The sequence below is a fragment of the Melospiza melodia genome, chromosome 14 (assembly GCF_035770615.1).
Source record: "Melospiza melodia melodia isolate bMelMel2 chromosome 14, bMelMel2.pri, whole genome shotgun sequence".
NCBI lineage: Eukaryota > Metazoa > Chordata > Aves > Passeriformes > Passerellidae > Melospiza > Melospiza melodia.
Genome location: NC_086207.1, coordinates 19,925,359 through 19,936,695, shown reverse-complemented (window position 1 = coordinate 19,936,695; position 11,337 = coordinate 19,925,359). Strand labels below are relative to the sequence as shown.

The following is an 11,337-nucleotide window of genomic DNA, read 5'->3' as shown; positions in this document are numbered from 1 at the left end:
GGGAAGAAATACCAGAAAACATTTACATTTTGAAGTTAATGATTATAGGAAGGGAAACAAGAGCCGGGAGCTGTGCCAGGCTGTCCGGCAGCCGCAGGACGGGCACTGCGGCTCCAGCGCTGAATTCAGGGCCGCTCCGTCCCTCCCGGCCAGGGCCGGCTGTGCCCGCAGCCCCGGGGGCTCTGGGGGTGGGACACGGCCCCCGAGGAGCGGCGTGGGGTGGGACACGGCCCCAGCGACACCAGGGACTGTGCAAGGCGGGCGGGTGGCAGCGCCCAGGTGTGCGACATCCCTCGGTGTTGGTGAGGATGGGCAGTGCCCGTCCAGCCCTGCTGCAGGGGAGGCACGGCCAGGTCCTGGTGCCTTGTCCCGTGTCAGCACCGCGGCACAGCCCCGGGCCAGGTCCTGCCTGTCCCCCACGGTGCCCTCTCCGGGCTGGGGACGAGGGGACAGGAGCTGCAGGTGAGGCGGCAGCTGCGGGAGCCGCAGAACAAAATGACCCTCATCATCTCTGTTATTTTCCAGGGACAGATTTCGCCTGCCCAGGGTGGGTGTGAGGTGTCCGGCGGGCTGGGGCAGCCCCGGGGTGGGCACAGAGCCAGCCCTCGCACCCTCCTCGCTGGGCAGAGCCAGCCCGGGCACTGCCTGCCTTGGCTTTCACAGCGCTGCTGCCAGAGGACGTGCCCTTGAAAGGTGCAGATAAGATAGCAATGATGGGCAGCAATTCTGTTTGCTGTTAAAAACACCCGGTGCCTGCAGAGCTCCTCACTCCATACCTGCTGCCAGGGCACTGCCCCTGAGCTGGGCACTGCCCCTGAGCTGGGCATTTCCAGTGGTCCCGAGGTGCTCCCGGCTCCAGAGCAGCCCCGGGGGATCCCACGGGCACCACTGTCCACTCTGCCCATGCCCAGCTGAGGGCCAGCTTGCCAGGGCCAGCATGGAAATGCCCATTCCCTCACAGCAGTCTCCTCTCCAATCCTGCCTCGCAGACAGCAGTGGTTCCTTTGCCTGCAAATCTGTCCCCAAACACCAGTCACAATTTCCAGTTAACAGGTCTGGCCCTGTCCATTCCCCTCCTGTCCTTGGCCCTTTGCTGTCCCCATCCCATGGCAGATGCAGGTGGGCTGAGGCCTGAGCTGATCTCATTCCTGTTTATATTCATGTGGCTTCTGAGATTTGGTTTGGAACCATAAAAATATGTTATTTACTGTACCATTAAATATTTGTTTCCTCGTGGGTTGGACTTGGGTGAACTGCAGTTTCTACAATATCCTTTAAACATGACTTACACTCTTCCTCATTGCCTTCCTTTTTGTACTTTTAATTCCCTCACTCTTTGTGCCTTTATCAGCTGCAGGGAGGTTTGCCAGGGGCTTTACATAGCAAAAAATTAAACAAAAAAAGTTAATATAACAACCCCAAAACACAAATGCAGACTATTCCTTAACTACTCAGGAGTACTTCCCCTTGCACATCCACCAGCCCAGCCTGGGCACCCAATTACCGTGTTGATAACGGTGGTGGCAGTGCTGTGACACACGAGCAGGCTGTCACAGCCTGTGCCTGCACATTATCTGCCTCGCCAGCCCTCCCCAGGGCGCTGTGTTCAGCTCTGATGGCTGCTGTGTCCTGGCAGGGCAGGGCTGGGCTCCCCCTGGCACTGCCGTGTCCCCAGCAGGGTGGGGATGCTGCTCCACGGGCATGGCACCAGCTCGGGGCTGCTGTCAGGCTGCCCAGCTTGGTCCATGGTGTGGTGGGTGGGAATGTCCTGTGCAGGGACAGCAGTTCCTTTCTGCCCACGTTGGTCCATGGTGTCCTTGGTGGGAATGTCCCATGCAGGGCCAGGAGCTCCCTTCTGCCCACATTGGATCCATGGTGTCCTTGGTGGGAATGTCCTGCGCAGGACCAGGATCTCCCTTCTGCCCACGTTGGTCCATGGTGCGGTGGGTGGAAATGTCCTGTGCAGGACCAGGAGCTCCCTTCCAGCTTCTGTCAGGCTGCCCACGTTGGATCCATGGTGTTCCTGGTGGGAATGTCCCATGCAGAACCAGGAGCTCCCTTCTGCCCATGTTGGATCCATGGTGTCCTTGGTGGGAATGTCCCATGCAGGACCAGGAGCTCCCTTCTGCCCATGTTGGATCCATGGTGTGATGGGTGGAAATGTCCCATGCAGAACCAGGAGCTCCCTTCTGCCCATGTTGGATCCATGGTGTGGTGGGTGGGAATGTCCCATGCAGGACCAGGAGCTCCCTTCTGCCCACATTGGATCCATGGTGTCCTTGGTGGGAATGTCCCATGCAGAACCAGGAGCTCCCTTCTGCCCACGTTGGATCCATGGTGTCCTTGGTGGGAATGTCCCATGCAGGACCAGGAGCTCCCTTCTGCCCATGTTGGATCCATGGTGTGGTGGGTGGGAATGTCCCATGCAGGACCAGGAGCTCCCTTCTGCCCACATTGGATCCATGGTGTCCTTGGTGGGAATGTCCCATGCAGAACCAGGAGCTCCCTTCTGCCCATGTTGGATCCATGGTGTCCTTGGTGGGAATGTCCCATGCAGGACCAGGAGCTCCCTTCTGCCCATGTTGGATCCATGGTGTCCTTGGTGGGAATGTCCCATGCAGGACCAGGAGCTCCCTTCTGCCCAGGTTGGATCCATGGTGAGGTTGGTGGGAATGTCCCATGCAGGACCAGGAGCTCCCTTCTGCCCAGGTTGGATCCATGGTGAGGTTGGTGGGAATGTCCTGTGCAGGGCCAGGAGCTCCCTTCCAGCTCAGGCTCTTCCATGATGCTCTGGTTAGGTGACTGCTAATTCTTCTGCTTTTCAGAGCTCCATCTCTTAAAGCCAGTGCAGAAGCCCAGCAGATTTCCCTCCCTCCCTCCCTGGAAGCAGAGGGGTTTCCATCCATCCATTCACCATTCCCAGCCGGGGCAGGCCCTGCACAGCCCCAAACTCAGCCCAGGACAGCCCAGGCTGCAATTCCCCGGGTTAATTGCCAGGATGCCAGTGCAGGGGAGAGACAGAGATTCCTTTGTGCCGGCTCCAAATGCCTCTGTTCCAGGAGAATGGCTCACAACCGACCTTGCTTTGTGCGCCCAGCCCTGGCTTGACAGTGTTTGCACAAGTAGCTGGGCTGACAAAGACAAAATGAGGAATTCTTGGAGATTTTGGGCAGTGAGGTATCCCCTGCAGCAGCCCTCAGACACAGCAGCCCCAGTTCTGTTTTCCTCATGGGTTCAGACCAGAAAATCCAGTGCTTCAATGAGCAATGACATTCTGAGTGAGCCCCCATGCCGGGGTCCTGGGCTGCCCTTCCTGCCCTGCCTCACCCAGGCAGGGAGCAAAAACCTTCTGGGGCACAGAAACATCCCCAGGGGCACTCAGGGAGAGCTGGGACCCTCCAGGCCTGTCCATCCTTGTTCCAGCCTGTCCCACTGTCAGTGGGAGTCAACACAAATAGATACATGTAAATACAAATATAAAAACACAAATACAAACAGTGTGAGCTGTCCCTGCCCATGGCAGTGGCTGGAACAAGTTGGGCTTTAAGGTTTCTTCCAATCCACACCATTCCATGGGTCTGTGATCCTGTGTTTGGCAGGTTTTGGAGGACTGTAATGAGGGAATAGCAAACCTGCCCATGGGATCTGAGCAGCTTTTGGGACAAAGCTGTGGCAGAGGATTGCTGCTGGTCATGATGGAGCAGGAGCTGCAGGAGGAGACATCTCTGGGAGCCAGGGCAGGAGGACAAATGGATTCTGTCAAGCTAACTTGATCTATTTTTAGATAAAACTGTAATTAAGGCAGTACTTGATATCAGCAGGACTTTTAAGGTAACGGGGCCTCTGGTACATATCTAAATGCAACATGGCACATATTAAATGAATCAGGAGATGTCTGTTTTCCCTGGAATGTAATTACAGAGAGGCCTCCTGGTCAGGGTATCCAGGAGAGCCCTCTGGGAGGCAGCTCCTGACTCTGAGCTATTGCCCAGCGAGTAAACAGCGCTGGGGTCAGTGTCCCAGGTCAGCTGTTGAAACACAAAGGCTGGGAGTCATTCCTCAGGAGGGGCTGCTCCCTCCTGGGAAACACGACTGGGAAACTCCGGAGGGATCCTGGCCAGGGAGCCGGCACCGAGAGCCGCGTTCAAGACCACGGCAAAGACAGAATCACTGTCCTGTGTCTGCCACCGCCCCGCCTTGCCCATCCAGCTGTGCCCGCCCATCCAGCTGTGCCCGTGCCCATCCAGCTGTGCCCGTGCCCATCCACCTGTGCCCGCCCATCCAGCTGTGCCCGAGCTGTGCCCGTCCCCATCCAGCTGTGCCCGCCCCAATCCGGCTGTGCCCGCCCCATCCAGCTGTGCTCTTTCAATCCAGCTGTGCCCGCCCCAGTCCAGCTGTGCTCTTTCAATCCAGCTGTGCCCGAGCTGTGCCCGTCCCCATCCAGCTGTGCCCGCCCCAGTCCAGCTGTGCGCGCCCCATCCAGCTGTGCTCTTTCAATCCAGCTGTGCCCAGCTGCGCTGCTGCGGTTCCGCGGTGCCCTCTGGCGGCCCCGGAGCCTCCCTGCGCCTCCCTCCCTCGGCCACGGGGTTTTGCCAGCTCATTTTATTCACCTTTTCCTTCATTAAAACTTCTGTTACCTTTATAAAGTGGATTTCCCCCTCTTCCCTATTCAAAGATCGCTGAAGGGAAAAGTGGCTCCGTAGAAGTTTCTGGTCACCAAAACCCACCTCTTTAGGATAAAGAACCCAATTTGGAGAGACTGCAAGAGGAAAGCTTTGGCCCTGCTGAGAGTTCCCCCAAAAAGAGAGCACTTGGTAAGTGTCAGACATCAATTCCTTATTTCACATAAAACTGCTTAATGGGAAGCAGGAATAAGAAAACAAATAAGTCTTTAATACAAACCATACAATTTAATGGCTTTACATATTTAAACTATATTTAATAGATTTGACATATACTTAATATATGGAATATTTTTTTTTCTAAAGTAAAGACTCGGAAATAGGCAGAAAAAATAAGTGACATTTAATTTTTGGACCTGAATTTTTCACATCTGTAGCCCAGCTCTGAGATGACCCATTTCTCTGTGACCCAAATCTCACCCACCTCTGACTGGAGGCTCTCGTGGTGGGTCGGTCCTTCACCTGTCCCCTGGTGCCACGTGTCACCTGCCCCTGGTGTTGTGCAGTCAGTGCCAAGCCAGCCTCTCCCGGATCTGAATCTCCTGAGACTCATCACAGGGACCTTTAATGAGTTTTAGTCATGCAAAGACTCAGTTTAGGCACCCACTCCTCCCACCACCGCCGTGGAAGGACACGGTGTGCCCGCAGTGACACGTGGGGACAGCCAGATGCAGTGTCACATCCCTGACATCTGCCCCACACCTGCACCCTCTGAGCCAGGCTGCCCCTTCCCAGTGCCCCACTGGGCCCCTGCAGCTTCCATTCACAGGGGCAAAAGGCACAAATTGGATAGAAATAGGATTAAAATGGCCAGCACTGAGCTTGTGGCACCAAGATGTCCCCAAGGATGTCCTCAGAGGAGACCCCGGGGCAGGCAGGGCAGGATCTCACAGGATCGGGACTGCTGCACATGGCATGGAGGGGCCCGCAGAGCCCCCCTTGTCCCTTCCTGTGCCTCTCCTGCGCTGTCCCCTCCTGTCCTGCGCTGTCCCCTCCTGCGCTGTCCCCTCCTGTCCCACGCTGTCCCCTCCTGTCCTGCGCTGTCCCCTCCTGCGCTGTCCCCTCCTGTGCCTCTCCTGCGCTGTCCCCTCCAGTCCCTCTCCTGCCGGCCCTGGTGGCACCGGGGGCTGATGGCAGTGCCAGTGCTCGCCGCCGTTCACTCCCAGGCTGCCGCACGCTCCGAGCATATTTTTAATGCATTTATCTGCCGCCAGCTTCCTGCCAGGCTGGGCTGCGGGAAACGGGCACCAAGGGGCAAACGCTGCTGGGACACTCCGGGGCCGGGGCCGGGGCCGGTGCCAGCCCTGGGGATGTCGCAGGGCGGGTGACAGGGCCGGAAGGGTAACTGGGCTGGAGGGGTGACCGGGCCGGTGTGCTGGGCACAACCGGGCTCCATCAGCCCTCCGTGGCTTCTCAGGGCAGGAGGGGGCAGGAGGGGACACAAAGGGCCCTGCAGCGGGCAGGGATGGTGGCAGGGATGGCGGCGGGGATGGTGGCAGGGATGGGATGGCGGCGGGGATGGTGGCAGGGATGGTGGCAGGGATGGTGGCGGGGATGGTGGCAGGGATGGTGGCGGGGATGGGATGGTGGCGGGGATGGGATGGTGGCAGGGATGGCGGCGGGGATGGTGGCAGGGATGGTGGCGGGGATGGGATGGTGGCAGGGATGGTGGCAGGGATGGCGGCGGGGATGGTGGCGGGGATGGTGGCAGGCTTTGTCCCCGTGCCGCGGGGGGACGGGCAGAGGTCCTGGGAAGGCCTCCGGGAAGGGGGAGGCTGGATTCAATCCTTGTCTTTCACCTGGGCTGGAGTCCAGCCCCAAAATAGCCGTCCAAAAACAAGATCACATGAGAGGAAAAAAATAGCAAGGCTCAGGATTATCCATCCATACTTCCCCGTCTGCGCGGGTGCGGAGCCGCGGCGGCAGCGCCAGCCCCGGAGCCGTTCCTTGCCGGTGCCCTCCCGGTGCCAGCGGGCCCTGCCCGGCTCGGGGGCTCCGCGGGAGCCGCAGGGGCCGGGCTGTGCCCCCGGCAGGCCCCGGGAGCTGGAGCAGGGGCAGGGTGAGCCCAGCGCATCCCTGCCCGCCCCGCTGCCCCCAGCCCAGCCCAGCCCAGCCCAGCCCTGCGCACCTGGAGCCTGCTCAGGTGAGTTCCTGACCCAGCATCCTGCGCTCCCTCCCCGGCACAGCGCACACATTCCCGGGGCTTTGCGGTGCTGTCCCACGGGTTCCTGAGCTGCCGGCCGAGCTCAGCAGCTCCATGTGTGCGGTGCTGAGCAGCAGCTGGGTGTCCTCTCCTCTGCCCCGGCTCTGGGAGCTGCAGGAGTAGGATGGGCCTTGCACCTCGGGGCTGTTCCAGCTCCTTCTGGGCTGAGCCGTGCCCGCCGAGGGCTCCCAGGATCGTCACAGGAGGGGTGCAACCAAAGCAGGACTGGAGGATCTCGAGGGTCTCACTCTAAACGTGCAGGAAGTTTTGTTTAAGTGGTCTCTGCTGCGGGACCGTGGTTTGGGGGGTGAGGAGGCGCCAGGACAGCGGGGCTGGGGCTCAGCTGCCCTCACAGGCACTGCCTGTGCTGGGGCCAGGCAGGGCAGCGCCTGCAGCTTCTTCCATGGTTAATTATTCACTGAGCTTCCCAACAGACCCGGGGGCTGGTACTGCTGGGACTCGGAGCCTAGGGGGCTGGTGGGCACCAGGTGAGCAGGTTCCTTACCAGGGACAGGGACAGGAGAGGAACTGCAGCAGCAGCACCCATCAAATCCATCCAGAGAAACTGAGAAATAGCACAGGCACCTGCTGCAGGTGCTGCTGGCACTGCCCAGGCAGGGCTGCACTGGGGAGGGCAGGGGAGAGGCAGAGCTGCTGCCAAGCAGTGCCCCCATCCCTGTATTAACCCCATCCCTGTATTGATCCCATCCCTGCAGTGTCCCCACCCCTGTCGTGTCCCCATCCCTGCAGTGTCCCCATCCCTGTGGCTCTCGGGGCAGGGCCCAGGGTCGCTGCAGCACGGTCGGTGCCCGGGTTTTGGCCGAGCCTCCTCTCCCTCGTGCCCGGCGCAGATCCCGCTGCCCAGGTCCATGTTTGCTCTGTGTTTGCGTCGCTCTGGCTCTTGGCCCCATCCCGGAGCCACAGCCCTGGGGACAGGCACAAAGGACACAGGTTTGGCAGGACACCGCCTGCAGAGCGCCGCACCGGGGCTGCTGAGTGCCAGCCACGGCCAGGGCACAGCCGGGCAAGCGGGGAGGGCTGGGCTGCAGGGAGGGAGCAGCCCCGGCAGCTCCGAAACAAGGGAGAAAATGGACCAGCATTTCCTAATCTTCACCACATCCTCACAATCCCCATGCCTTTAGTCCAGGAGAGCCTGAGGCAAAGCCAGGCCTGCTCCTCTGTTAGATTCAGGAATGTTTGGTTATACCTATTTTTTATTTTCTGAAAAAGCAAGACGAAATCTTGGGCGGGATTATTAAAAATAAAAAGGGAGAAAAAAGTCTCTAGCTATGTCGGGAAAGCTCGGGAGGCACCTGCGCTGTGGGAGCGCTCGGAGCTGTCCCCAGCAGGCGCCGGTGACCACGGCCAGCTCGGGAATGTTTTACCCGAACGTCGGGGCCGCGGGCATCGCCAGCCGGAGCGCCCGTCCAAACACGCTGGCTCCACGTGAGCCGCCGCTAAAAAGCCTGTTCTGAGCGAGCTTTAGATAACGCAGCCCAAGCAGCACCGCGTCAAAGGCTCGTGGAGCCCGGCCAAGCGCTGAAATCATCGCTCGGGCTCCGCCAGTCCTTCATTAGCGCTTCATTAGGGGTTCATTAGGGCTTCATTAGTGCTGCGGCAGCGACCTCGCACCCCGCACAGCCGCACCCCGACCTGCACCCACCCCGTGAGCCCCGAGATCACCCCTGGCACCCCCGAGCCCCGAGATCACCCCTGGCACCCCCGAGCCCACCCGTGTCCCCCAGCGCGGGCAGAGCCCGCACGGCCCCGGGCTCCAGCGCCGTCCCCGGGGACTCGGAGCTGCATTTCATCCGCCTGACAGCGCTCCCGAACACTTCGGCTTTTAAGGCCAAGCTCTGCCGGTGCCAGCGGAACGCGGCCGTGCCCGGCACAGCCCCGTGGCTGCCCCGGGCCCTTCCTGGCAGCTGCCCCCCGGCGAGCGCAGAGACACCCATGGGGAGGGCAGGGACCCTCATGGGGATGGCAGACACCCCCCTAGGGATGGCAGGGACCCCCATGGGGAAGGCAGGGATCCTTGAGGAGAGCAGACACCCCGTCCCCGCTGCCCGGGGCGCTGGGGCTGCCCGGGATCAGGGAGGTCATCGCGCTCCCGCGGGGCACGGAGACACCCAGCGCCGCAGGAGCGTCCCGGGCCGCGGGGAAGGGCAAGGCGAGGGGCAGGGAGGTTTGCCCGCTCCTGGCGCCCCCCTCTCCCGCAGCCGCGCCCACTGCGCTGCCCGGGGCTGGCAGTGCCGCAGGTCCCGGCCCCGCTGCGGCTGGATGCGAGCGGCCTCCCCTTCCCCCCCCCGCGTCCTCCCGCCGCTCCCCCGCCCCAGGCAGCTCCTCCTCATCCTCACCGTCCCCGCTCGCTCCGCTCCGCTCCGCTCCGCTCCGCTCCTCCCCGCGCCCTCGGGAGCCGCCGCCGGGAGCGCCGCGCAGCCGCCGGTAGGTGCGGGCGGGGGGCGGCGGGAGCGGGGAATGAGACCCCCCGAGGGCCCCACGGAGCCCCGCGGGATGCTCAGACACACCCCGGGGCATGGACTGCCACCGGAGGCACCGGGATCCCCCGGGATGCCCGCAGATGCCCGGGGGATGCTCTCTCAGCCCCACAGATCCCCCCAGGGCACAGGGAAGCTCCGACAGGCAGGGTCGGGCTGGGATGTGCTGAGACAGCAGGTTCCTTCCCCAGGGACAGCTTTAGGGGGGCAGCGTGATGCTCGCCCCAGCTGGGACAAACCCCCCCAAACCCTGCAGGTGCCCCCAAATCCTGGGAGGGAGGAGTGGCTCAGTGATGGCAGCATCATTCCAAATGGCAATCTCCAAATTACTGCAAATTCTCAATACAAATCTCCAAATTACTGCAAACTCTCCTGAGGCTCTGGGTAGAAGCAGAAGCCCAGATCAGAACTTGAATAGAAATATACTAAAACCCAAATATTTAAAATGGCAAAACACAATATTTGGACAATTAAAAAAAACCCAAACCAAACAAACTAAAAAAACCCCAATCAGACAGAACAACAAACAGAAAGGAAAATCGTTGCAGTGACACAGCACTATAAATGGTTCATTTTTGATGCAAAATAAATAAATCACAGAACCATAGAATGGTTTGGGGAAACCACAGCTTCTCTGGGCAGTTAGGTATGATTAGAGATCCCCAGACCAGGTTGGGCAGGGGATGAAGCAACCAGGATGGTGGAAGGTGTCCCTGCCATGGCAGGGGATGGAACTGGATGGGCTTTAAGGTCCCTTCCCACCCAAACCATTCTGTGCTGATTCTATGATTTATGGCCAAAACAACGTCACAGGGATTATCCTGATGGGCCTGACAGCCAAAACTCCTCATCAGCAGCATGCTCTGAGCTCTGAGCTGCTCTCAGCCAAACAAAGATGCCAAACACAAATTTCTGCAGGCTGGAATCTCCCTGGCTGGGGTTGCAGGTGTCAGGCTGAGACTCTGGGTCCACATGTCCCCATTGCCCCTTCCCTTGCCAGTACCTGCAGCCTCCCAGCTGCTTTGGGCCTTTTGGCAAAGGTGAAACCCCTGACAGGGCAGCAGCAGCTCCCTGTCCCTGTCCCCAGGGTCCTGGGCTCGATTTGGCTCAGCTGGTTGGGAGTAAGGGCAAGGAGGCAGAGCATCAGGAGCTGCCTCAGCTGGGAGGAAGATCAAGGTCTCAGCAGTGGGAGGAAGGCCAAGGTCATTTAGGGAGCTCAGGAGGAAGGGTTGATCCCCTGGGCTGGGTGGAGCTGGAGGAAAGTTTATCCAGAGGGCTTGCAGAGCTCTGGGTCTGGCTGGAGCCTCAGCAGAGCCCAGCTCTGTCCAACCCCAGTGTGAGTTCCTGCAGAGCCCAGCTCGGTCCAGCCCAGCCCCAGTGTGAGTTCCTGCAGAGCCCAGCTCTGTCCAGCCCAGCCCCAGTGTGAGTTCCTGCAGAGCCCAGCTCTGTCCAGCCCCAGTGTGAGTTCCTGCAGAGCCCAGGCAGGGGAAGCAGGGCTGACCCGGTGTGCAGGAGAACAATTGGACATTGTGCTGCCTTATCACCACCAGGGAGCCTGTCCTGACTGAGGAACCCATTAAACTTCAGACCCCTCTTTGGGCAGCCTTCCCGTGTGTCTCATGTGCCTCTTCAGCCTCCCAGCCCTTTTCACCCTCCACTATTCTGTCTCTACTTTTCTTTTGGCCTCCCACTTTATTTTGGCCTCCTGCCCTTCTCAGCCTCTGCATTTCTTTCCCCCTCCCACACTTTCTTGGCCCTCTACCATTTTGCAGCCACTGTTTTCTCTGTCCTTATTTTTATTTCTGATCAATGTTTTTTTTCTCTTGCACTCCTCGGCCTTTACTTTTTTTCCTCCCCAGCCTTGTGACTCCTCCTTCTCACCTTTCGCCTCCATTTCTCTTTCAGTCTTCCTTGCTTATTCCATCTCCTGTTTTTTGTTTGCCCCTTGTTTATT

At 59.8% G+C, this 11,337-nt stretch overlaps 1 protein-coding gene across 1 annotated transcript in view; it reads left to right on the top strand.

Moving 5' to 3' along the window:
• The first annotated feature begins 6,762 nt into the window (after nucleotides 1–6,762).
• Nucleotides 6,763–11,337, top strand: part of FGF1 (fibroblast growth factor 1) — a 20,146-nt gene continuing 15,571 nt past the window's right edge. The window contains exon 1 of the mRNA XM_063169108.1: nucleotides 6,763–6,825. The gene's annotated coding sequence lies outside the window, so the exon portion shown is untranslated. The remainder of the gene's footprint in view (nucleotides 6,826–11,337) is intronic.